The 26,690-nt window shown below is 41.6% G+C and overlaps 1 long non-coding RNA gene across 4 annotated transcripts in view; it reads right to left on the reverse strand.

The window, feature by feature from the left end:
* Window positions 1–2,439: 2,439 nt before the first annotated feature.
* LOC123000271 (uncharacterized) overlaps window positions 2,440–26,690 on the reverse strand; it is a 37,892-nt gene continuing 13,641 nt past the window's right edge. Inside the window, exons 4-6 of one of the 4 annotated variants that reach the window (XR_006408166.3) lie at window positions 20,089–20,210; window positions 17,438–17,554; window positions 2,440–5,804 (exon numbers count right to left, since the gene is read on the reverse strand). This is a non-coding gene — a long non-coding RNA (uncharacterized LOC123000271). Of the gene's footprint in view, window positions 5,805–15,746; window positions 20,211–26,690 lie in introns of those variants that run through there. The other 3 variants (XR_006408165.3, XR_008959689.1, XR_007188383.2) reach the window with 3 other exon arrangements.

Here is a 26,690-nt window from a genome sequence, read left to right on the forward strand (position 1 = left end):
CCTTTTGTACAACAGAGTAACAGTATAAATTCTCAGTAGTGTACTGGGGTCCTTCCACAAGGGAACTGGCCTCCCCTTCATTCAAAGGGCTCTGGGCCTGCAAACTGTCTCAAGTGTGGGAATTTATTGAGAAGCTGTAACTCTTTATTTTTAGGATTTGAGTTAGACTTTTGTTCATGTGACCTAAAACTTCTCTGTTTATACAGACCAAGTAAGAATCTAGTACGTTTCCTATTTATTTCACTTTTTAGAACACAATAACTAGCCAGTGCCATAAGTCTGCATGAATCAGAAAAATCTGCTGCCTTGACTCTATTGCCCATTACAATAACCACACCCACCTTCCCTTTGGTGTTTGAGTGGCACCACTTGGTCCCTGCCATCCCAAGATCCAATTACTCCCATTGCATTTAGCTTTCCCAACTGAGCAGCTGTGGTTCCCACTGCAAGGTCTGGCCTACAGAGAAGAGCAATCACAGAGCTCTTTTTTTAATGTTTTTTTATTATATTATGTTAGTCACCGTACAGTACATCCCCGGTTTCCGATGTAAGGCTCGATGATTCATTAGTTGCGTATAACACCCAGTGCACCATGCAATACGTGCCCTCCTTACTACCCATCACCAGCCTATCCCATTCCCCCACCCCCCTCCCCTCTGAAGCCCTCTGAGAATCACAGAGCTCTTTAACGATCTTTAAGGATGCTAGGGCTCCACTCACAAAGATTTCCAATTCACATAAGATGGGCCATCCTTTGTTCCCTATTTCAGCCAACCATCCAACCGTTTAAAGCCCTAACTCCCCAAGCTACATTACATGCAGAATCCCTGCTTAGTGAGTTGTTGGAGGTCATTGAGAGGATGTGACCACTGGTTGACCCATGAGCTGGACCCAAGAAATTGGACGCATAAAAAGCTTTTAACTAATATTTGTGGAGAAGACTTTTAAGATTTGTTATTTGCCCTTGATGAATAATCTTACGGAAAATGTACACTAAATTTTGGGTAAGGAAGCTTCAATAGCAGTTGGTATTTTAAAATTTCATCTGTTTCATTGTCAATCATAACATTCTCCACTCTGTTCTCCTCAATTTCCCAGTAATTCCACCTCTTAGTGTCTCAATCAGACTTAGTCACAAGCATTCGAACTTTAAGCCATGGCAGTTTGTGTCCTCCTAGCTGTGCAAAGGTCTCCAACTTCTTATCCTGCTCTCCCACCTTGTCTGCTAGCCCCAAAGTTAGCTGAGTAGTGGATAACTCTGGATAACATCCTTCTCTAACTCGGCTATTCTGCCAACTTTCTAACTGGAGCTTCAGCCTCTAATTGGGCTGAACTGCCTACAGTAGAGACCAGCTCAACATAGAAGTCATCTGTTTCCTTTCTTTGCTGCAATGCACTATGCAGTTTCTCAAACAAGCACATCAAAACAATCACAGCATTTCCGGAGGTCTCTGTACTTAAGTAGTGATCAAGCATCTAACATACAAACTACCCCTCCCCACACAGAGATTGATGGCCAACTCAGAATTTCCCCCCACAGACCCATTTCTCCAGTCTCCTAGGTGGCTGACCAACTGTTTATTCATAAACGGGCCCCATACACAGAGGGCTAGGAGAGTACAAAGAAAGAGACCTCTCCAGATTAGTATGTTACAGTTTTAATAAGCAAGGGAACTTACATGTAAGACTTGTTCTGGGAGGCCACAAAATGAGTAAATCTCTGCCTCCAACCACCAGAGCCTTACAAATTTATATAGTTAACTAGATTCAGTCACATATTCCTTCCAGATGGTCTCAGCAACACATTGCTCTCTCAAGGCTGCACCCTTGAAAATAGCTCCCACTGTGAGAATGGTGGACAAGATGTACATTCCAATAGGGGAGGAGTTCAGGAGCCTCTGATTGCCCAGGTCCAGCTTGTGGGTCAACTGGCAGTCACGTCCTCTCAATGACCTCCTCCTATATAATTCCAGTTATTTTAGAAATGAAGTTACAGTGGGGTGCCTGGCTGGCTCAGCCAGAAGAGCATGCAACTCTTGATCTCAGGGTCATGAGTTCAAGCCCCATGATGGGTATAGAGATTACTTAAAGAAATAAAATTTTTAAAAAATGATGTCACAGAAATAATCAAATTCCCTTGTCAAATGCATTATAATGAACGCTCATCAGATCTGTATGCATGACCATTTTCAAGTCTTTTGTCATTTACAGACAGCTATTGTTTTACTCTGATGTTTTATAGAAGTGTTCCTGCAAAACTACTTCATCTTTAAAGAGATTCATGGGAAAGGCTCTGACAAGTAAAGGTTTCTGATAACTAAGATCATACCACTGAACTAAGAATTTACAGAACTCTAATGAAAAAAACTGATGTAACTCACTAAACTGCTAACAAAAGATCAAGATCAAGAGTTATATGGCACTAGAGAATGATTGTAATTTTTATGTCTTTTTGTTTAAAACAGTTCTTTGTGTGTGTTTTACATATTTAAGATAAACTTTATCTCTTTTCTCTTAAGTTATTAGCAATTTGCTAACATATACCTTTGTCAATAATGATAAAACATTTCTCTTTTTCTCCCTACCTGATCTCTTCAGAATTCAGAAACTCTTAGTGATTATTCTTCTATCCATGATGATATAGTTATTTGCATAAGTTCAATGAGAACCTGTTCTCCTTATAACAGGACACAATTGGAAACACCAGTTACATTACCAGTGCTTTGACTAGAACGCCATATTAAAAAATGTGCATAGAATCAGATATGACTAGACAGCATTAAGGGACACATTACCATGGTTAAGAACTTCCCTTCCTACCAAGGGATGGATTGAGAATATATCCCATCAACCCACCTCTGAGATACCCAACACCATGAAAGTGTATAAAGGTATGGAATCACAGGAGACATCCAGATTCTCACCATGGATCAATGTGCTATGCTGCTGAGAATATCATACCCCACCACGCCTGGAAAAGGTGTTAACTACTAGAGTTTGCAATGGGACATCCCACCAGGATGGGTAAATTACTTTGCACCCCTGGTTCACGGAGAATTATTCAATCTCCACTGGAATTCCATTGCCCTGCTGCAAGCCGGATCGACTGAAACACAATATACCTGTAATAGAACATGCACCATTAAAAAAGGGGTAAAGGTGGGAATTATGCTCTGGCAGATCCCACCCCCAGTCTATCTCCTCACACCTGCCGGTCCTGCCTCCCCCAGCCAACATGTACGGTATGCACAACCAGGTCAAATTCCTAAAGCTGCACCCACATTAACATCTGAGGTTCTGGGCACAAGTGTAATTCTCATAGAAGGGGAACAGCATCCCATACAAGTTCCTACTAAATATCTCTTTTCAACCTTAGATTTCTGCTGCTTCTATAGGATCCAGTCAGTGGATGAGCACATTCTGTTTTCTACCAATACATTCTGTTTTCTACCAATACAATCATTTGGCCACTGTCTGTATACCCTCCATTGGCCTGGAGGACATTATAAGCACACACAGAAGCCCTCGCTAAATTCACCCAATACGACTTAAATGATAGACAGCAAACCTATTTTTATTGAACACTGAAATATCTGTAATAAGAAAAACAGTCCTCCAAAATAGGATGGTCTTCGGACATTACTACTGCCTCACAAAGAGGCATCTATGCCATTATCCAAACAGAATGTTGTTATGTTCGTATCTGATGACTCTGCTAATTTATAATCTTTATTATATCACATGAGGACACAATCAATGTCGGAGTGATGCAACCCCTAGCCTAGGGGACTTAAGAAATCAATGGTTTGGATCATGTTTCTCTTGGTAGGAAAAAAAAAAAAAAAGATGTTACCACAATCTGTACCTGGACAATCAGAGGCTCCTTACCCTGTCCTTTGGATATATGTTCTGCCCACCATTCCCACATGAGATGCCACTTCAATGATGCAGCCTTGCAATGAGACCATCGGGACTGTGTACGTGACTGAATCCCATTAAGAACTCCATATAAACTTTTAAGATTCTAGTGGATGGGTACAGAGATCTACTCCTCTTGCAGCCATCCAAGACAAGCCTCATATGTAAGTTCCCTTGCTTATTAAAACTGACTCCTGCCAAACTAGAGCAGTCTGCTGCTTCAGTCTCTCCATGCCCCCTGTATATGGGAGCCAGTTCCAAATTTCACCCACGGAACTCCCAAGGTTCAAACCAACATGAGCCCACATCAATAAATTTAGCCTGATCTAACTTTATGTTCTTTCCACCATTATTCCATACTCTAAGTACACATTCCCACAATTTCCCTGGATTTAGGCATGTATAAATTACTTGAGAGAACTCAAGTAATTCATTTGGAGTATAGTGCACCACCCCATGGATCTCATTTTATACCACATCTTCAGAGGTCTGCTGGGACTTGAGTCTAGTTATAGAAGCAGTGAGGGATGATGAGAGTGGATCCTGAGAAGTCTCAGTACCATCTTGCATGGTAACTGCCTATTACCATTTCCTCAAGCAATGCGGTGTTAATCTCCATAGACAGGTGGAGAGACCCATGCTGCTGTGAGTAGGGAGGTGGCTGCTACTGAGGGTAGGGAGGCCACTCCTGCTATAGTTGAGGGAAATACTTTCCGTGGGGCTGGGCAGGTCAATTCTGCTGGGGGTGGGGAGGCTTTCCACTGGGAGTGGGAAGACCTCTTCTACTGGCAAAGAAGATTCTTCAGTATTTAGAAGCTCAACGGTCCCTAGACTCATCAAGATCTTCCTATACATTCTCATCCCAATTTATAGGATCCCATTCTTTTCCAATCAATGCCCTCACTTTAACAGAAGATATCCTGCAAGGGTGAGAGTTAAACTTATGTTGTAACTCAGCCAATTACAAGGTAAGATTCTGTATTTGATTTTCAGCAATTTCAACCCTGCAGCTATGAGATAAGACTCTCCTTCAAGGCATACATAATGCTCTTAGGTCATTTATGTGGCACTTGAGCTGGAAATTCAAATCGCTGTGCTCACTCTTTTCTTTCACCACTCTGTCCGGCAACATTAGAAACAACCAACCAATGTTATTATATTCCTTAGTTTTCAAAAAAAATGTTGAAAAGTATTACATTCTGTGTCACTTAGCTCCTTGCTTCTTATGAGTGGTTGATTAGGAGTATCTGATGTAGAGTTTCTGCATATCTCTATGAACAGTTTCCACCCTGGACTATCAGTGTTCTCTTTCCTAATGGAAATAGAGTCATTAGTCTCTTTAAATCTAATCAGATTAGAGAGCCAATTCCAGAAACAGCAGAACCAAATCAGAAAACAACCTTAAATTTCTATTCCTCTAGAACCATTCTTGGTACCAAAATCTGTATTGGTCAAGGTTCTCCCAGAAACAGAATAAAATGGATACAGATAATAACACAGACAGAGAGAGAGGGAGGGAGAAAGGAAGAGAGAGAAGAGAAGAGATCTTATAGGAATTGGATCACATAGTTATAGAGGCTGAAAAAACCTACTTTTGGATACATGCACCCCCATCTTCATTGCAGCATTACTTAAAATAGCCAAGACACGGAAGCCACCTAAGTGTCCACCAATGCGTAAATAAAGAAAATGTGGTAAACACAGAGCAATTCCTCCTGAAGAACTGAGGGCTGACTGAACAGCAAAACAAAGGATAAAGGGACCACACAGAGAATGGCAGGAGAGATGGAGGCACAGACACGTTAACAGTGAAAATCCCACCCCCGATGCTGCAAACTGCTGTGGAGAGGGTCGGTACTGCGGAAACAGGAACACATTCAGTTGCCCTGGAACAGAGAAAAAGGATGCATTTTAAAATGACAACAGCAATGAAAAGGAACTAACCTTCCTCCAAATGGTCGGAGTCTGTTGGAACTCCCTTAGGTGTGGGCCAGCCAGCACCACCTAGTACATTCCCCCTCCACCTTTTAAGTGCAGACGGCAGCAGGGTCCAAGTGCCCTAGTGGGCCCACTGCCACAACAATCCCCAAGCCCCTAATATACACCAGCCCCAGACACCTTGGAGTACAGAAAAAAAAAAAAAAAGCTATGGTTTAAAAGAGCAACTGAGGGGCACCTGGGTGGCTCGGTCAGTTAAGTGTCTGCCTTCGGTTGGTCAAGCTCCAGATCGGGCTCCTGCTCAGAGGGAAGTCTGTTTCTCCCTCTCCCTCTGCCCCTCTGCCATTCTCCCCTACTCATGCTCTCTCCCTCACTCTCTCTCAAATAAGTAAATAAAAATCTTTTAAAAAAATAATAAAAGAGCAACTGAAATATCCAGGAACAAGTCCTAAAACTCAAACAGCAGGGGAGCTGCAGGAACTCTGAAATCAAAGGGACTGGTGGCAATACTATTTACATTCCCCCTCCACCTTAACAGTGAAGATGGGAACAAGGTCCAGGCACCTGAGCCACCTGCTGCCTCAACAAGTAGTGGCCCCCTAGCCCACACCACACCCAGCTTACCCCCAAGGTGGCCCCACTACCTCACACCACCCTGACCTTCAGCCATCGCACCAAGACAACCCCAGTGGAACACACACTGGGACACTCCTAGACAGTGACCACTAATAGCTCCAACCAACTGTCCAAGGCGACACAAGTACTAAGAATCCTAGGACATTCCGGGCCCACACCTAATTCAGCTCCAGACAACCTGCCAGGTCAATCACTACACGAAGCACCATGAAACCTCCCAGCTCACACCCACCTCAGCTCCAGTTACCCACCAGGGCCCCCATTCATGCAAGATCACAAAGCTTCCCAGCCTACAGCCACTTCAGCCCAGCCATCCTGCCTGTGTGTCCCAGGTACACAGTACCCTGAAACCACTCAGCCTGCACCCACTTTGGGATCTTGCGATCTTGCCAGTGTCCACTGTGTGGAGCATCCCAGGACCCCATGGCCCATGCCTGCTTCAGCTCCAGATGCCCTGTTAGGGCACCCACTGAGTGGAATGCCCCAGGATCTCCAGGGTGCACCCACTACAGCTCCAGCCACCCAGCCAAAGCAACCAGGTACACACAGTCTATACAGGGGATGTCCCTACACAAGAACATTCCTTCAACTCTAGAAGTACCTAGTCTGCATAATTCACAGAAAGAAACACAAAAAGTCAAACAAAATGAGGAGAAAGAGGAATATGCTCTGACAGAACAAAATAAAACCTCAGAAAAAGAACTAAACGAAATGCAGATAAGCAATCAACCTCATAAGAAGTTCACAGTAATGGCCATAAAGAAATTCACTGGATGTGAAAGAAGAGTAGATGAACCCAGTGAGAATTTCAACAGAGAGAGAAAATATAAAAAGAACCAATCACACCTGAAGAATATAACAAATGAAAAATACATCAGAGGAAATCAACAGCAGATTAAAAGATAAAGAGGAACAGGGGGCGCCTGGGTGGCTCAGTCAGTTAAGTGTCTGCCTTCAGCTCAGGTCTTGATCTCAGGGTCCTGGGATTGAGCCCTGCATCAGGCTCCCTGCTCAGTGGGGAGCCTGCTTCTCCCTCTCCTTCTGTGATCTCTCTTATTTTCATTCTCTCTCAAATAAATAAATAAAATCTTTAAAAAAAATGAAAGATAAAGAAGAACAGATTAGTGATCTGGAGGCAGTGGAAACTACCCAAGCAACACTACAAAAAAAAAAAGAATTTTAAAAACAAGGATAGATTAAGGGACTTCTAGGAAACATCAAGCATATTTACATTTGCATCATAGGGGTCCCAGAAGGAGAAGATACAAAGGGGCAAAAAACTTACTTGAAGAAATAATACCTAAAATTTCCCTAACTGGGGGAAGAAAACAGACATCCATATCCCAGAGGCAGAGACGCTCAAATAAGATGAACCCAAGGAGATCCACACTAAGACATGTAATTATGAAAAATACCAAAACTAAAACATAAAGAGAAAATCTTGAAAAACTCAAGAGAAAAGAATACTTACATATAAGGGAAATCCCACAAGGTTATCAACTGATTTTTCAGCAGAAAGTTTGCCGGTCAGAAGAGAGTAACCAGATATATTCAAAGTGCTGAAAAGAAAGAGTCTACAGCCAAGAATACTCTACCCAGCAAGGTTATCCTTAAGAATTTAAAAAGAGAGGGCGCCTAGGTCACGCGTCAGTCAGTTATGCATCTGCCTCTGGCTCAGGTCATGATCCCAGTGTTCTGGGATCGAGTCCCACATCGGGCTCCCTGCTCAGCAGGGGGTCTGCTTCTCCCTCTCCTCCTCCTCCCTGCTCATGCTCTCTCTCTCAAATAAATAAATAAAATCTTAAAAAAAAAAAGAATTGGAAGAGAGATAAAGAGTTACCCAGGAAAATAAGAGTTAAAGGAGTTCATCACCACTAAACTTTCATTATAAAAACTGTTAAAGGGACTTCTTTAAGCAGAAAACAAAAGACAATAATTAGAAGTAAAATTATGGAAGAAAAAAAATTCACAAATAAAAGCATACATACAGGAAGGATGGTAGATCAATTATAAAACTAGTATGAAGGGTAAAAGACAAAAGTAATGAAATTAATTATACCTAAAAAATCAGTTAAGGGACTCACAAAATAAAAAGATGTAAAATATAACATCGTATACATAAAACATGGAGGGGGAGTAAAAAATGTAACAGACTCTTAACTATAGGAAACAAAGGTACAGTTACCAGAGGAGGGTGGGGGATGGATGAAATAGGTCAAGGGGGTTAAGGAGTGCACTTGTCGTGATGAGCACCAGGTACAGAAGGAATTTATAAAACATTATATTATAACCTGACACTAATATAATATGTATGTTAACTATCCTGGAAATAAAATTTTTAAAAATGAAGGGCTTTTAAAATGTGTTCAAATTTAAAGAACCATCAACTCAATACAGAATACTATATACTTAGGATATCATATATAAATTTCATTATAACCACAAACCAAAACCTGTAATAGACACACAAAAGATAAAAAGGAATACAAGTATACCACTAAAGAAACTGACCATAACAATAATTATTTTAAATGTAAATGATCTAAATACTCCACTAAAAAAAAATATAGGGTGACTTAATGAAAAAAAGCAAGATCTATCTATAAGATGCCTAGAAAAGACTTTAAACTGAACACATATAGACTGAAAGTGAAAGGATGGAAAAACACAATTCCATGCAAATGGTAGTGGGGAAAAAAATGTACAGGTAGCAATACTTAGATCAGACAAAACAGACTTTTAAACAAAGATTAAGAGGCTGGGAAGATGGTGGAGTAGGAGGACCCTAAGCTTGCCTCCTCCCACAGATACAACTAGATAACACTCGTATCAATGTAAATAGCCCAGAAAATGACACAAAGGCTACCAGAACAGACTACACAATTAAAGACAGAGAAGCAGCCAAACAGAAAAAGGGAGGAAGGGAGGAGACGTGGTCTGGGAGTGAAATGGACAGTGGAAGTCCACAGTCAGAAGGGAGCTGGGGGCATAGAGAAGGTCAAGAAACAGAATATAACACTGTGGAGTACACACGGGGAAGAAGAATCCCCATAATACATGGTTTTGAAAGGAAGAGAAGCCAAATTTCGTAAGTTGTTATAATGAGGGAGACTTAAGACCTGGATTTTTAAAAATCAGTAAGCTCTGCTCTAAGAGCACACAGAAGACCTTAAGAAGCTGAGCCCCACCCTTAAAGAGACAGCGCAACAAAACAACCTGCAGAGATACAGCCTATGCGGCACATGGAAGGGAGAGTGATTTACTCATCTCAGAGCTTGTGCTGGAGAAGCAGGGATCACAAGGAGAATCCTCGAGGAATAAAGGAGCCAGAAGGTGCCATGTCCATTCCCCACCCCTCAGCATAAACACAGCCACCTACAGGAACCAGTGTAGTGCCAACACTCCTCCCTAATTTGCTTACATAAACCCTGCCCCCTCAATTGACAGATCCACCCTTTTGAGTCATGCTGGCCTCAATCTGTTGCTAAAGGGCCCCTCCCCCATAAGACATGGACAAACACTGTCTCCCATCCTACATATTTTGTGGGGCCTCAATTCTGGTGACGGCTATAACAGCAACCACAACTGCGGTAGTGGGCCCTACCGAAGCCTGAGGCATGCCTTGTTAAGGTTGCACACATGACCCACATGTACTTTGCAGGTCCCCTTAGCCAGCCCAGTCCCAGCAGCAGGTCTCATTTCAAAAGCAGAACAGCGTGTAACTTGTTAAAATTAACCCAACACAACACAAGCCAGGGACAAAACAGAGCTCACAACAAAGAGAGCCACTGCACACAACTGGACTGAATGAAAACGTGTCCAGGACAAAACAGGGAACTCACAACACACGTAGGAGACACCCCTGAAGTGCCAGGTCCTGGGGAAGAGGGACATTGCACTGTGGGGCACTATAGGACCTCTACTTCATAAGGCCATCACCTTCAAGAGCAGGAGACACAGGTGACTTGCCTAACACAAAGAAACAGACACAGACAGTTACGCAAAATGAAGAGACACAGGAATATGTCCCAAATGAAAGAACAGGAGGGAAAAAAACACAGCAAGGAACCTAAGCAAAACAGAGAGAAGTAATACGCCTGATACAGAGTTTAAAGTAATGATCATACACTCACTGGACTTTAGAAAAGAGTGGAGGACATCAGCGAGACCCTTAACAGACAAAAAAGAGCCAATCCGAGATGAAGAACATAATAAATGAAATCAAAAATAAACTTGATGAGGGGCGCCTGGGTGGCTCAGTCAGTTAAGTATCTACCTTCAGCTCAGGTCATCATTCCAAGGTTCTGGGATCGAGCCCCACGTCAGGCTCCCTGTTAAGTGGGGAGCCTGCTTCTCCCTCTCCCCCGCTCATGCTCTCTTTCTCTCTCTCAAATAAAATAATAAAATCCTTTAAAAAGTAAAATCAGAAATAAGACAATAATGTCCACTCTCACCAGTTTTATTTAACATAATAGTGGAAATCCTAGCAGTAGCCATCAGGAAAAAAAAATAAAAAGCATCCAAATTGGTAAGGAAGAAGTTAAACAGTCACTATTTGCAGATGACATGATACTATATAGAGAAAACCCTGAGGACTCCACCAAAAAACTATTGAATAAATGAATTCAGTAAAGTTGATGGACACAAAATTAATATACAAAAATCTGTTCCATTTCTACACACTAATAATGAAGCAGCAGAAAGAGAATTATGAAACAACCCCATTTACAATTGCACCAAAAAAAAAACCCTAGGAATAAATTTAACGAAGGAGGCGAAAGACCAGTACTCTGAGGACTATAAAACACTGATGTAAGAAACTTTTCAGAACACAAACAAATGGAAAGATATACATGCTCATGGATCAGAAGAATTAATACTGTTAAAATGTCCATACAACCCAAGGTAATTCTTAGATTCAATACAATCCCTATCAAAACATCAATAGTACTTTTAACAGAACGAGAAAAAAATAATGGTGACATTTGTATGGAACCACAAAAGATGCCAAATAGCCAAAGCAATCTTAAGTACAAGGAAGTTGGAGGTATATAATGCCAGATTTTAAGATATACTACAAAGCTAAAATGATCAAAACAGTATGGCACTGATACAAAATAGACAGACATATAGATCAATAGAACAGGACAGAGAGCCCAGAAATAAACCCACACTTATATGGTCAATTAATCTATGACAAATGAGGCAAGAATATATAATGGCAGAAAAGACAGTCTATCCAATAAATGGTGCTGGGAAAACTGGACAGCTACATGTGAAAGAATAAAACTAGACCACTTTCTTACACCACACAAAAAAATAAAGCCAAAATGGATTAAAGACCTAAATGTGAGACCGGACAACATAAAACTCCAAAAAGAAAACACAGGCAGTAATCTTCTGGACATCTGCTGTAGCAACATTTCTCTAGACAGTTCTCCTCAGGCAAGAGAAACAAAAGGAAAAATAAACTATTAGGACTACGCCAAAAAGAAAGCTTTTGCACAACAAAAAAACCATCAACAAACAAAAAGGATACCTACTGAAGATATTTATAAACACAGATCTGATAAGGGATTAATATCCAAACAAATAGAGAATTTTATTCAAGTCATCACCAAAAAACCCCAAACAATCCAATTTAAAAATGGGCAGAGTACCTTAATGGACATTTTCCCAAAAAAGACATACAGATGGCCGATGGACACAAAAAAGATACTCCGTATCACTAATCATCAGGGAAATGCAATCAAAACCACAATGAGACCTCACTTACACCTGTTAGAATGGCCAGTATGAAAACAAGAAATAACAAATGTTTGCAAAGATGTGAAGAAAAGAACACTTGCACTATTGGTGGGAAGTAAACTGATGCAACTACTGTGGAAAACAGTATGGAGGTTCCTCAAAATATTAAAAATAGAAATATCATATGATGCAATAATTCCACTACTGGGTATTTACCCAAAGAAAATGAGAACACTAATTCCAAAAGACATATATGCCCCTATGCTTACTGCAGCATTATTCACAATATTCAAGGTATGGAAGCAACCTGTGTCCGTCAATAGATAAATGGATACAGGATATATAATACACACACGCACGCACGCACACACCAGAATATTACTCAGCCATAAGAATGAGATCTTGCCATCTGCAACAACATGGATGGACCAGAGGGCATTATGCTAAGTGAGAGACATCACAGAGGACAAAAACCATATAATTTCACTTATATGTGGAATGTAAAAAACAAATGAACAAAGAAAGCAGAGACAGAATTGTAAGTACAAAGAACAAACTCATGTTTGCCAAAGGGGAGGGGTTTGGGGAGATGTGTGAAATAGGTAAAGAGGATTAAGAGTTACAAACTTCCAGTCATAAAACTGATAAGTCACAGGAATGAAAAGTATAGCACAGGGAACATAGTCAATAATATGTAATAGCATCATATGGTGACAGATGGAGATGATGACTACACTTTATCATGTACAGAATTGTTGAACCACCGTTGTACACCTGAAACTAATACAACATTGTACATCAAATACAGTTCAACAAAAGGAAAAGAAAATATGGTGTATATGTGCAATGGAATGTAATTCAGTCATAAAAAAGAGGATATCTTGTCATTTGGGACACCATGCATGGACCTTAAGGGCATTATACTAAGTGAAGTAAGTCAGACAGAAGAAAACAAATACCACATGATCTCACTTACTTACATGTGGAATCTGGGGGTCTGGAAATAAACTCATAGAGAACAGACTGGTACTTGTCAGAGGTGGAGGTGGGCAGTGGACAAAATGGGTGAATGGGGTCAAAAGATACAAACTTTCAGTTTTAAAATAAATAAGTCATTGGATATAATGTATAGCATGGTGACTACAGTTAATAATACTGTATTGTATATTTGAGAGTTGCTAAGAGAGATCTTAAAAATTCTCACAAGAAAAAAAAATATAACTGTGTGGTGAGAGATGTTAACTAGACTTATTGTGGTGATCATTCTGCAATTTATACAATTCAAGTGATTATGTTGTACACTTGAAACTAATAATATTATATGTCAATTGTAGCTCAATAAAGAAAAAAGAAATGGGTAGAAATAGCCAGAGACCACCAAAAATATTTGCAAAAGGCACACTGGATAAGGAATTTAATCCTGATTAAACAATAGGTCAAAGACCTAACAGCCACCTCACCAAAGACACACAGCACATGAGCATAAGAAGGAAGCTTCACATCACATGTCACCAGGGAATTGCAAATTAAAACAACAAAGATATACCACTACATAACTATTACAATGGCCAAACTCTAGAAGAGTGAGTAACACCACCAAATGCTGATGAGAATGTAGAGCAGCAAGAACTCTCTCATTCACTGCTAATGAGAATGCAAAATGGTATACAGCCTCTTTGAAAGACAGTTTAATGGTTTCTTACAAAACCAGGTATGTTTTTACCATGCAATCTAGCAATCACATTCCTTGGTATTGACCTAAAGATGAAAACTTATGTTCATGCAAAAACCTGCACACAGATATTCATAGGAGCTTTACTCATAATTACCGAAACTTTGGAAGCAACCAAAGATGCCCTTCGGTAAGTGAATGGATAAAGAAACTGTGGTACATCTAGATAAGATAGTATTATTCATTGCTAAAAAGAAATGGGCTATCAAGCCATGAAAAGACATGGAGGAACCTTAAATACTTATTACTAAGCAAAAGAAGCCAATCTGAAAATGCTACATGCTGTGTGACTCCAACTATATGACATTCTGGAAAAGGCAAAACTATGGAAACAATAAAAAAGATCAGTTAGGGGTTGCAGGCAGGAGTACTGAGCAGAAAGGATTTTTAGGGCAGCAGAAATACTCTGTGTGATACTATAATGATGGGCATGTATAATTATACATTTTTCCAAACCCATAGAATTTATATCAAGAATGAACTCTAAGGTAAACTATGAGGTTTGGGTGACTATGGTGTGTCAATGTAGATTCATCAATTGCAACCAAAGTACCACTGTGGTGGGGGATGCTGAAAATGTGGGAGGCTATTTAAGTGTGGAGGCAGGGGGTATATAAGAAATCTCTGCACCTTTCTCTCAAATTTGCTGTGAACCTACAACTGCTCTAAAAAAATTAAGTCTTTAAAAAAAACCCCACAGGACAGAAGAAAATATTAGCAAATAAGGGTCTAATACTAGAATATGTAAAGAGCTCTTACACTTCAACAACAAAACGACAACCGAGGGGCGCCTGGGTGGCTCAATCACTTAAGCATCCAATTCTTGATTTTGGCTCAGCTCATGACCTCAGGGTTGTGAGATCGAGCCCCACATCAGGCTCCATGCCTAGTGTGGAGCCTGCTTAACATTCCCTCTCTCTCTCTCCCTCTGCCCCTCCCACCCTGCTCACACACTCTCTCTCTCAAAAAAAAATGACAACCCAATTAACAAATGGACAAAGGACTTAAACACTTTCCAACAAAGATTTACATATCTTCAATAAGCACATGAAAAGGTGTTCAACGGCATCATTAGAGAAATGCAAAATAAAACCACAAGGAGATACCACTTTACACCTAGTAGACTGGCCACAATTAAAAAAAGAAAAACAGAAACGAGTATTGGCGAAGATGTAGAGAAAATGGAACCTCTGTATACTGTTTGCGGGACTGTAAAATGGTGCAGCCACTTTGGAAACTCTGAGACTTTGTTAAAAAGTTAAACACAGAATTACCATATCACCCAGCAATTCCATTCCTAGGTATATGCCTAAAAGAATTGAAAACAAGAGTTCTAAAATGACTAATAATTGCATCTGCCTGTGATCACAATAAATACTACTGAGTTGCTTATTATTTCTTTTTAAAGATTTTATTTATTTGAGAGAGAGTGAGCACAAGCAAGGGGAGGGGCAGGCAGAGGGAGAAGCAGGCTTCCCCCGCTGAGCAAGAAGCCCCATGCTGGACACAATCCCAGGACCCTGGGATCATGACCTGAGCTGAAGGCAGATGCTTAACTGACTGAGCCACCCAGGTGTTCCTGTTTATTATTATTTTTTTAAGATCTACTTATTTATTTTAGAGACAGCCACCCAGGCACCCCTGAATTGTTTCTTTTGTGTGAATTATATAGGAATAATATCCAAAAATAGCTGTTATATATACACACACACACACATTCACACATAAATATGGAATGAAGTACTGATATATGCTACAACATGAATGAACCTTGAAATCATTATGTTCATTCAGTTAAAGAAGCCAGTCACAAAAGACCACGTTACATGATTCAATTTACATAAAATGTCCTTAACAGTCAAATATATGGAGAGAGAATATACATTATTGGTTACCCAGGGCATGATGGAATGGGGAATTGGGGTGGTTGGCGCTAAAAATTGCAGGGTTTCCTTGTGATTTGATAAAAATATTTTAAAATTGATGGTGGTGATAGTTCCACAATTCTATGAATATATTAAATACAACTGAATTATATACTTTAAATGTGAATTATATCATAATAAACTGTTTCTGTAAAAGTAAAAAAAAACTGAAGCAGATTGCTAGGAGACATGGGGATTAGAACTTGGGTTGAGATAACAAGTTAAAGACATCAACTCTGGAAGCTCATTCACACATGGAACCCTTGTGGCACAGCATTTACCTCCTCTAGTCAACTAAAGGACAGAGGTAGACACCCCGCTCATACAGTTTGGATCCACGACTACGTGATCTACATGCACAGCACAGGATTTTACCAGCTGAATATGCGGGATCTGTGCGTCTTCCATAGTTTAGTGTGCACTTGGGTGAAGAATGGCAAAGTGAGTTTGTTTTTTTTTTTAAGATTTTATTTATTTGTCAGAGAGAGAGAGAGAGCACACGCAGGCGGAGCAGCAGGCAAAGGGAGAAGCAGGCTCCCCGCTGAACAAGGAGCCTGATGTGGGACTCGATTCCAGGGCCCCGGGATCATGACCTGAGCCAAAGGCTGACACTTAACCAACTGAGCCACCCAGGCGCCCCACAGTGCGTTTCTCCAGATCAAAGCCACGTTTGCCACTGTAGCTTGGCTACTGCCAGATTTCCTCACAGAAACCCTGATAGCCTTATATTTCCAGTGGTCATTGATAATCTGCTAAGGATAATGACAGTGCTTCTTCACCTCTATTTCCCCACTTCCACGAGGATGGAGATTCTTCCCCAGGAAAGACCCCACATTTTGGTGGACATGCAAAATGCCCCCAATCCTGACATAACATTTAACAGGCAATGAAACAGCCTTCTTCAGAGCTAAGGACCAGCCCCAGAATTACCCTACCAATGACATGTAATAGTTTCAGCTATAAGAGGCATAAAGAAATGAAATGAGGAAAAACAGCAGTACTATCAAATGGGACACAGCCACAGCAAAGCAAAAGAAAAAATGACTACCTACATTTTCCCAATTCTCTTTTCCAGTTGTGTATTCTGAAAAGAAGAAAAATAAATTCTTCCGCACTTTATTCTGTAGGAAATGAGGATGACTCATCTTTCATGAGTTTTCACTTCAACTTACCATTTCTCACATCATTTTCCTCTCTAATTTACTTTAAGGCAGGCAATACTCATCTTTAAACAGTTTTAAATTCCCAAAGTCCCATACTTTTATTTCTACCACTTTATTATCTTTCTGCATTGGTTCCAGACCTTGGCTTCCTACCTCACCCACTCCCCCACCGAATTACATGTAAATAACTTCCTACACTGTTATCACTCAAACTCTGAGTAAAATCATTCAATATAAGAGCAGTACTTTGTATAGTGAGATGATGAAGGCAAGCAATAGAGTTGGTCTTGTTTTGTTTTTGGAGAGAAGGATACTTTTTGACTTTACTGTAGAAAGTCACTCCAAGTTGTCAAAAGATCTATTTCCCCAGCACTCACCTGTTATTCTCAAAGTATATCTGGCACCAACCTGCTACGCCATCTATCTCTAGATTTTTTTTCTCAGAGCAGCTATAAGGATTCCAATCACAGCCTTGAAAGGTAGCACAGCATGAACTGGGAATGGCAATGTACAATAGTCAATCTCTGCAGAAAGATTAGACACTACTTGATATTATGGACCCCAAGTAGTCAATCATAAAAAAAGGTTCCAAGTTCTAAGACTCAGAAATAGCAATCTCGTTGAGGGAACACCCAGCTTTGGACTGAGCTGGGGGTTAATTTCCTATAATCATAGCCAAGGGACTAAAAAAGGCAGAGTGAAACCGACTACCTCAGATTTAAGAAGTCCCCTTACTCAAATTTGTAGATGACTATACTCTAGAGCTATTAGAGAGTGTTTATCTTCCTCCTAATTATCAACAAGCAGATACTTAGTACTATCTTGACTGGAGTATTTACATACATGTTCTTTAGGAAGATGACAGCATTAACACAAATATTTAGAAGATACGTAGGAACATAACCAGTGTATTTATAACATACACATATCAAGGGCCAGTACATTCTAGGGCATAAACAGCAGTGTTCAAAAGGCAGTAGACAGGGAGGTATTAGCATTCCTTGTATTACTCCAGGTGGAGTCTGAAGTTATTTGAATCATGGTCTAGTGAAGAAAATTATGAGAAAAGAACATGTAATGCATGAAAATCATGGGAGAAAGTTCACAGGTATAAAAAATATGGCAATCATATAGGGGGCGCTGACACTCAGGAGGAAGATTTTAGACATTGCCCATAGTGAAACAGGAAGACTTTAGAAGAAGAATCACATAATCAAAAGGAAGATAACTTCTTCTTAAAAGGAATCACTTTCAAGAGCTCCCCTAACAAGGGGACACTAAATTTGCTAGGAAGATAATAAAAAATTTTAATTCTATTAACAAAAAGAGATTTGGAGGGGGAGGCGCCTGGGTGGCTCAGTCAGTTAAGCGTCTGCCTTCAGCTCAGGTCACAATCCTGGGGTCCTGGGATCAAGCTATACGTCAGGCTCCCTGCTCAGAGTCTGCTTCTCCCTCTCCCTCTGCCTCCTGCTCTCCCTATTCATGTGCATTCTCTCTCTCTCAAATGAATAAATAAAATCTTTTTAAAAAAGAGAATGGTGTTCAGTTCACGTTAATATGAATATTTCATATTTGAACAACACGATTTTTTTATGATCTTGAAGAAAGACTGATAAAGACCCAAGAGTGGACTGAACCTGAATTTGGGTCTGGGGAAGAGACAGCTACTTAAAGCCAAAGGTCCCTAGAACTGTCATCTGCCTACACACTCCCACGTGCTTCTCCAGTATGAGGCAGTGATGCCACTTGCAGCTTCTCAGTGATGATCTCAAAGGAAGACACATACTGGGTCACATCAAAAGTATTCCTAGGGAAAGAAATTCAACAAGGGGAAGCTGAGTAACCAAGGAATCAAACAAAAATGGTGAGGGTTCACAGGTGCTCATGACATTATAGCAGCTAGTTCAGATGAGTAAAGAAATGAGACTAGTAACAATAGCTAACATATGAAGGCTTACTGTGTGCCAGGCACAGCAAAGCATGTGCTCTGTATTATTTAATCATCATCCCAACAACCTCATGAGGTAATCATACCCATATTACAGATGAGGAAATTGAGGTTCGCAGACACACAACTAAAAAGTGTCAGAGTTGGCATTTAAATCTAAGGTTTCTGACTCTTAGTTTATGCTGTTAATTACCTCCAAACGTAAACTATCATTCAAGAGAAAATTGGATTATGACCCTTCCGGCTTTCTCTTCTTTGGTCTTGTTAACCACCTCCTACACATACATACCCTTCCAAATGAGTTTCTATTGGCTACTAGAATCTATTAGACCATTCATATTCTGGAAGACATCTTGATTTACTAAAAGGAACCACATCTCTTTGGAGAAATGACTGATTCTCCAATGGCTGAGGCAGGGACTATATTAAATAGGTATCCTGTAGTGTAAGAAAGTAAGGAAAGCACACAAAAAACACAACAGTGGGGGCATGCCAGAGGGACATGGGGACCAACGTTAAGGAGCTTCCGATGGATAAAGCTGAAACATTTTTTATTTCTCAATTGTCAGTCTTTTTTTTTTAAGATTTTATTTACTTTATTTGAGAGAGAGACAGAGTGACAGAGATAGTGAGAGAGAACACAAGCAGGGAGGAGAGGGAGAAGCAGGCTCCCCGCTGAGCAGGGAGTCTGATGTGGGATTCGAGCTCAAGACCCTGGGATCATGACCTGAGCCGAAGGCAGATGCTTAACTGACTGAGCTACCCAGGTGCCCCAAAGCTGAAACAATCTGAGAAACAAAATAAATAATTCTTCCTACAGAAGAATGCTAAATAATTTAAGTAGTTTCTCACCCTCCAGGAAGTAGAGCTTAATTTTCCCCAACGCTTCTTAACTGTGGTATATAAAGTGGAAAAAGTAGGTTTACAGAGCAGAAACCCGGCAAACACTACCTTGGCCAGCTGATCAAGGCCTTGACATGACATGATAAAAATGGTCTTCCTCTCAAACAGCCATAACCCAATCTAATCATGAGAAAAGCCATCAGACAAATTCCAAAAGAGGCACAGTCTACAAAATACCTGAGTGGTACTCCTCAATACTGTCAAGGTCATCAAAACAAAGAAATTCTGTGAAACTGCCACAGTCAACAGGAGCCAAATGAGACATGACAACAATGTAATGTGGTATCCTAGACTGGGTCCTAGAATACAAAAAAAAATAGGTTAAAAGTAAGAAAATATGAATAAAGTATGGACTTTAGTTAACAATAAAATATCAGTATTGGTTCACTAATTGTAACAAATATAGCATACTGATCTAACATGTTGATAAAAGGGACAACTGTGTAGGGCGGAGGGTGGGTGGATATGGGAACTCTCCGTACTATCTTTGCACCTTTCTGGTAAACCTAAAATTATTCTAAAATTACAAAGTTTATTTTTAAAAAATCACAAAACCTGGAGAAATACAGTCAAATCCCAGCCTTTATCCTTATTAACTGTGTAACCTTGTACAAGTCTCTATCTGAGCTTTGGTATCCCTGTTTATAAAATAGATACTCTTTTTTAGGGACATCTGCAAGTTAGCAGACTAGGAAGCTCTGTCCAGGGCTTCCAACCCCTACCCACACTGACATTAAAAAAAAAAAAACACCACAACTAGAGGAGACAGGAAGATGACAGAGCAGGAAGCTCCTGGGCTCACCTCCTCCCACAGACACACTGAGGCAATGACTTCATGTAGTGCAACGCACACTGAAAACTACCTGAACACTGGCAGAATGGATCCTCCCAAAGGCAATGACATTTAAAAAAAAAAAGGCCATATTGAAAAGAGTAGAAGGGCAGAGACAGCCAGGAACCAAATGCCCGGCATGGTGACTCACAAGAAGAAGGTATATCACAGGCATGAAGGTCCTCTCCTTTGAGGAGTGAGGGGATCAAGACCCACATGGGCTCCCCCAGCCCTGGGGAACTACACCAAAAGGAAGAGCCTCCATTATATCTGTCTTTGAAAACAGCAGAACTCAAAACTGAAGATTTGATAATCAGCAGGGCTTGACTCCAAGAGAGCCACCGGATTATAGGAAACTGAGACTTCGCTCTGAAAGGGCCAGCACACTCTATCACTTGGTCTGAGACTCAGCACAGAAGCAGCAGTTTGGAAAACACCTGTGTTATACCTGAAGGAGATTTACACATTTTAGTTATGTGCTAGAGACACAGGGGATCTACTGGAACTTTCTCCAGGAACAGGAGTGCTGGTAGGCAGCACCATTTTTCTTGCCCTCCTTCAGTCTAGCTGGACCAGCACTGGTAGACACCAGTTCTGATACTCTCCATCTACCTTGCTAGCACTACTTGCCCTGCCTCAGTGTTCCCCTGTCAACCCACCCCGCAGGAGCCGCTTCAAACCAACTACCGCCTCACCACGCCTGGCAGGCAGCCCAGCCTGGGACAGGCACCCCTACCAAGTAACTCCTGCCCTGGGGAGGGGCGTAGGATTCCTGCCCCATCCACCAGCATACCCACAGCCACTGTGGCCAGCCCACTCAGCCAGCTGTACCAAGAGATGGGTGCACCCAGTAGCAAGCCACCAGCATCTATAGCCCAGCCTCTCGGCCAGCTACAACGGGAACTAATCCCACCTACCAGCATACCAGCAGCAGCTACAGATGGGACTCTCAACGAGCTGTGTTAGGAGCTACCCCACCCACCAGAAAGCTGGCAGCAGCTATATTTGGACCACTCAGCAAGCTGCACCAGGGTCCAGCCCTGCCCACCAGTATGCTCGCAGCAGTGACACGGGTCACTGCTGACAACAGAGCTGATGGCCAGCCACGCCCACAAGTGTACCAGCAGCAGTCGTGGCCAAGTCACAACAGGAGGACCTATGAACCACAGAGTGGACACTCCCACAGTGGCTGGTTCTGCTGACCAGGGAGACAGCACCACTGGGCACCACAAGATACCTTCTTCATAAGGCCACTACGTTCAAGAGCAGAACACATAACATAGCTGCCTTACATAATTCAAAGAAACAAACACAGAGACTCGGACAAAATGAGGACACAGGAATATGTTCTAAACAAAAGAATAACACAAAACTTCAGAAAAAGAACTAAATGAAATGGAGATCAGAAATCTATTTGATAAGGAGGAGGAGTTAAGATGGCGGAGGAGTAGGAGACACCGTTTTCAGCCAGTCCCCCGAGTCGAGCTGGATAGGTACCAGACCAGCCTAAACAAACACGGAACCAGCCTGAGACGCAGGAAGATGCATCTGGATCTCTACAAATGAACATCTCCAGTGCTGAGTATTGAGGTACGAAGCGGGGAGCCATGAAACTGTGCACAGATATCGGAAGATAAACGGAAGGGGGTGGGAGCCGCCGCGTTCGGACGCCGGGAAGCGGTAGCCACTTGCACGGGGGAACGGGCGGGGCTCGCGGATGGCACCCGCAAAGCAGCGGACTGAGACTGTGAGCCGGGTGCGCATGCCACCAGGCATCTCGCGGAACACCGGAATCCCGGTGCGCTCACTGGATCCAGACTGAGACCGGGAGCTTCTGGAGCGCGCGGGACGGCTGGCGGCGTTAGAAACACAAAAGACAGAGACGCGCCGGCCCTGGAAGTGAGGGCTGGGACGCCGGGTGTGGGGCGCACATCCCGGGACGCTGCAGCGTTGAGCAGCACCAACAATAACAGAGTTAAAGTGGCCAGAACATTAGTAGAGAACGGGCCGCAATCCCTCTGTTCTGTGACAGAGGCTGAAATTCAGCCGCTGCTGCTCTGACTCTCAGAAGAGGCACAGCAAACCGCCAGGGAAAGCCGCCAGAGAACAAAAGCCTGGAAATACCGGCTCAGAGAGTGCCCATCCCCATCCCCCCTCGCAGGGGATGCGGAGACTCTACCCAAATAGGGTTGCCTGAGTATCGGCGCGGCAGGCCCCTCCCCCAGAAGGCAGGCTGAAAAATCAAGAAGCCCACAACCCGGGCGCCTGGGTGGCGCAGTCATTGAGCGCCTGTCTTCGGCTTAGGGCGTGATCCCGGCTTTCTGGAAAGGAGTCCCTCATCGGGCTCCTCAGCTGGGGGCCTGCTTCTTCCTCTCCCACTCCCCTGCTTCTGTTCCCTCTCTCCCTGGTTGGCTGCAACATAAATAAATAAATAAAATCTTTAAAGAAGCAGCCCACGTCCCTAAGATCCCTATAAAACAAGGGGCACGGCCTGGGACCCAGTCAATAATTTGGGCTCTGGACAACCCCGCAACCTCTCCTCATCAGAATGACAAGAAGGAGAAGCCCCCCCCCCCCCAGCAAAGAAAAGACAGTGAGTCTGTGGCCTCTGCCACAGAAATAATGGATATGGATGTAACCAAAGTATCAGAAATGGAATTCAGAGTAACGATGGTCAAAATGATGAGTAGAATTGAAAAAACTATTAAGGAAAAGGTTACTGAGAATATAGAATCCCTAAGGACAGAAATGAGAGCGAATCTGACAGAAATTAAAAATTCTATGAGCCAAATGCAGGCAAAACTAGAGGCTCTGACGGCCAGGGTCACAGAAGCAGAGGAATAGGTTAGTGAATTGGAGGATGGGTTAATAGAGGAAAAAATGAAAATAGAAGATGGTCTTAAAAAAATCCACGCCCACGAAAGTAGGATACGGGAGATTACTGACTCAATGAAACGATCCAATGTTAGAATCATCGGCATCCCCGAGGGGGTGGAGAAAAACAGAGGTCTAGAAGAGATATTTGAACAAATTGTAGCTGAAAACTTCCCTAATCTAGCGAGGGAAACAAACATTCGTGTCCAAGAGGCAGAGAGGACCCCTCCCAAGCTCAACCATGACAAACCTACACCACGTCACGTCATAGTGCATTTCGCAAATATTAGATCCAAGGATACAGTATTGAAAGCGGCCAGGGCAAAGAAATTTCTCACGTACCAAGGCAAAGGTATCAGAATTACGTCAGACCTGTCTACACAGACCTGGAATGAGAGAAAGGGTTGGGGGAGCATATTTAAAGCTCTTTCAGAGAAAAACATGCAGCCAAGGATCCTTTATCCAGCAAGGCTGTCATTCAGAATTGATGGAGAAATAAAGACATTTCAGAATCGCCAGTCACTAACCAATTTCGTAACCACGAAACCAGCCCTACAGGAGATATTACAGGGGGTTCTATAAAAGTAAAAAGGCCCCAAGAGTGATACAGAACAGAAAGTCACAGCCAATACAAACAAAGACTTTACTGGCAACATGGCATCATTAAAATCATATCTCTCAGTAATCAGTCTTAATGTAAATGGTTTGAACCATCCCATAACGCCACAGGGTGGCAGATTGGATAAAAAGAAATGACCCATCCATTTGCTGTCTACAAGAGACTCATTTCGAACCCAAAGATGCATTCAGACTGAGAGTAGGGGATGGAGTACCATCTTTCACGCAAATGGACCTCAAAAGAAAGCTGGGGTAGCAATTCTCATATCAGATAAATTGGATTTTAAACTACAGACTATAGTTAGAGACGCAGAAGGGCACTATATTATTCTTAAGAGAAGTATTCAACAAGTGGATATGACAATTATAAATATATATGCCCCCAACAGGGGAGCAGCAAGATACACAAGCCAACTCTTAACCAGAATAAAGAGACATATAAATAAAAATACATTAATAGTAGGGGACCTCAACACTCCACTATCAGAAATAGAACACCCTGGCAAAAACTAAGCAAAGAATCAAAGGCTTTGAATGCCATACTCAACGAGTTGGACCTCATAGATATATATAGAACACTACACCCCAGAGCCAAAGAATACTCATTCTATTCTAATGCCCATGGAACATTCTCAAGAATAGACCATGTTCTGGGACACAAAACAGGTCTCAATCAATACCAAAAGATTGAAATTATCCCCTGCATATTCTCAGACCACAACGCTCTGAAAATGGAACTCAACCACAAGGAAAAATTTGGAAGAAACTCAAACACTTGGAGACTAAGAACCATCCTGCTCAGGAATGACTCAATAAACCAGGAAATCAAAAATCAAATTAAACAATTTATGGAGACCAATGAGAATGAAAATACAACAGTCCAAAACCTATGGGATACTGCAAAGGCAGTCCTAAGGGGGAAATACAGAGCCATCCAAGCCTCACTCAAAAGAATAGAAAAATCTAAAATGCAGTTTTTATATTCTCACCTCAAGAAGCTGGAACAGCAACAGAGGGACAGGCCTAATCCACGCATGAGGAAGCAGTTGACCAAAATTAGAGCTGAAATCAATCAAGCAGAAACCGGAAGTACAGTAGAGCAAGTCAACAGGACTAGAAGCTGGTTCTTTGAGAGAATCAATAAAATTGACAGACCACTGGCAAGACTTAACCAAAAGAAAAGAGAAAGGACCCAGATTATTAAAATTATGAATGAAAAAGGAGAGGTCACGACAAACACCATCGAAATTGGAAGGATTATTAGAAATTTTTATCAACAGCTATATGCCAATAAACTAAGCAATCTGGAAGAGATGGAATCCTTCCTGGAAACCTATAAACTACCAAGATTGAAACCAGAAGAAATTGATTCCTTAAACAGGCCAATTAATTATGAAGAAATTGAGTCAGTGATAAACAACCTTCCAAATAACAAAACTCCAGGCCCGGACGGTTTTCCTGGGGAATTCTACCAAACATTCAAAGAAGAAATAATACCTATTCTCCTAAAGCTATTTCAAAAAATAGAAACAGAAGGAAAGCTACCAAACTCATTCTATGAGGCCAATATTACCTTGATCCCCAAACCAGGCAAAGACCCCCTCAAAAAGGAGAATTACAGACCAATATCCCTAATGAATATGGATGCCAAAATCCTCAACAAGATACTTGCTAATAGAATCCAACAGTACATTAAAAGGATTATCCATCACGATCAAGTGGGATTCATACCTGGGATGCAAGCGTGGTTCAATATTCGCAAATCAATCAGCGTGATACATCATATCAACAAGAAAAGACTCAGGAACCATATGATCCTCTCAATCGATGCCGAAAAAGCATTTGACAAAATACAGCATCCTTTCCTGATTAAAACCCTTCAGAGTGTAGGAATAGAAGGTACATTTCTCAATCTCATAAAAGCCATCTATGAAAAGCCTACTGCAAATATTATTCTCAATGGGGAAAAGCTGGAAGCCTTTCCCTTAAGATCAGGAACTTGACAAGGATGCCCACTCTCGCCACTATTATTCAACATAGTACTAGAAGTCCTTGCAACAGCAATCAGACGACAAAAAGGGATCAAAGGTATTCAAATCGGCAAAGAAGAAGTCAAAATGTCTCTCTTTGCAGATGACATGATACTCTATATGGAAAACCCAAAAGAAGCCACTCCCAAACTATTAGAAGTTATAGAGCAATTCAGTAATGTGGCGGGATACAAAATTAATGCTCAGAAATCAGTTGCATTTCTATACACGAATAACGAGACCGAAGAAAGAGAAATTAGGGAATCCATCCCATTTACAATAGCACCAAAAACCATATGTTACCTTGGAATTAACTTAACCAGAGACATAAAGGACCTATATTCTAGAAACTATAAATCACTCTTGAAAGACACTGAGGAAGACATAAAAAGATGGAAAGATATTCCATGCTCATGGATCGGAAG

This window comes from Ursus arctos, chromosome X (genome assembly GCF_023065955.2).
Source record: "Ursus arctos isolate Adak ecotype North America chromosome X, UrsArc2.0, whole genome shotgun sequence".
Taxonomy (NCBI): Eukaryota; Metazoa; Chordata; class Mammalia; order Carnivora; family Ursidae; genus Ursus; species Ursus arctos.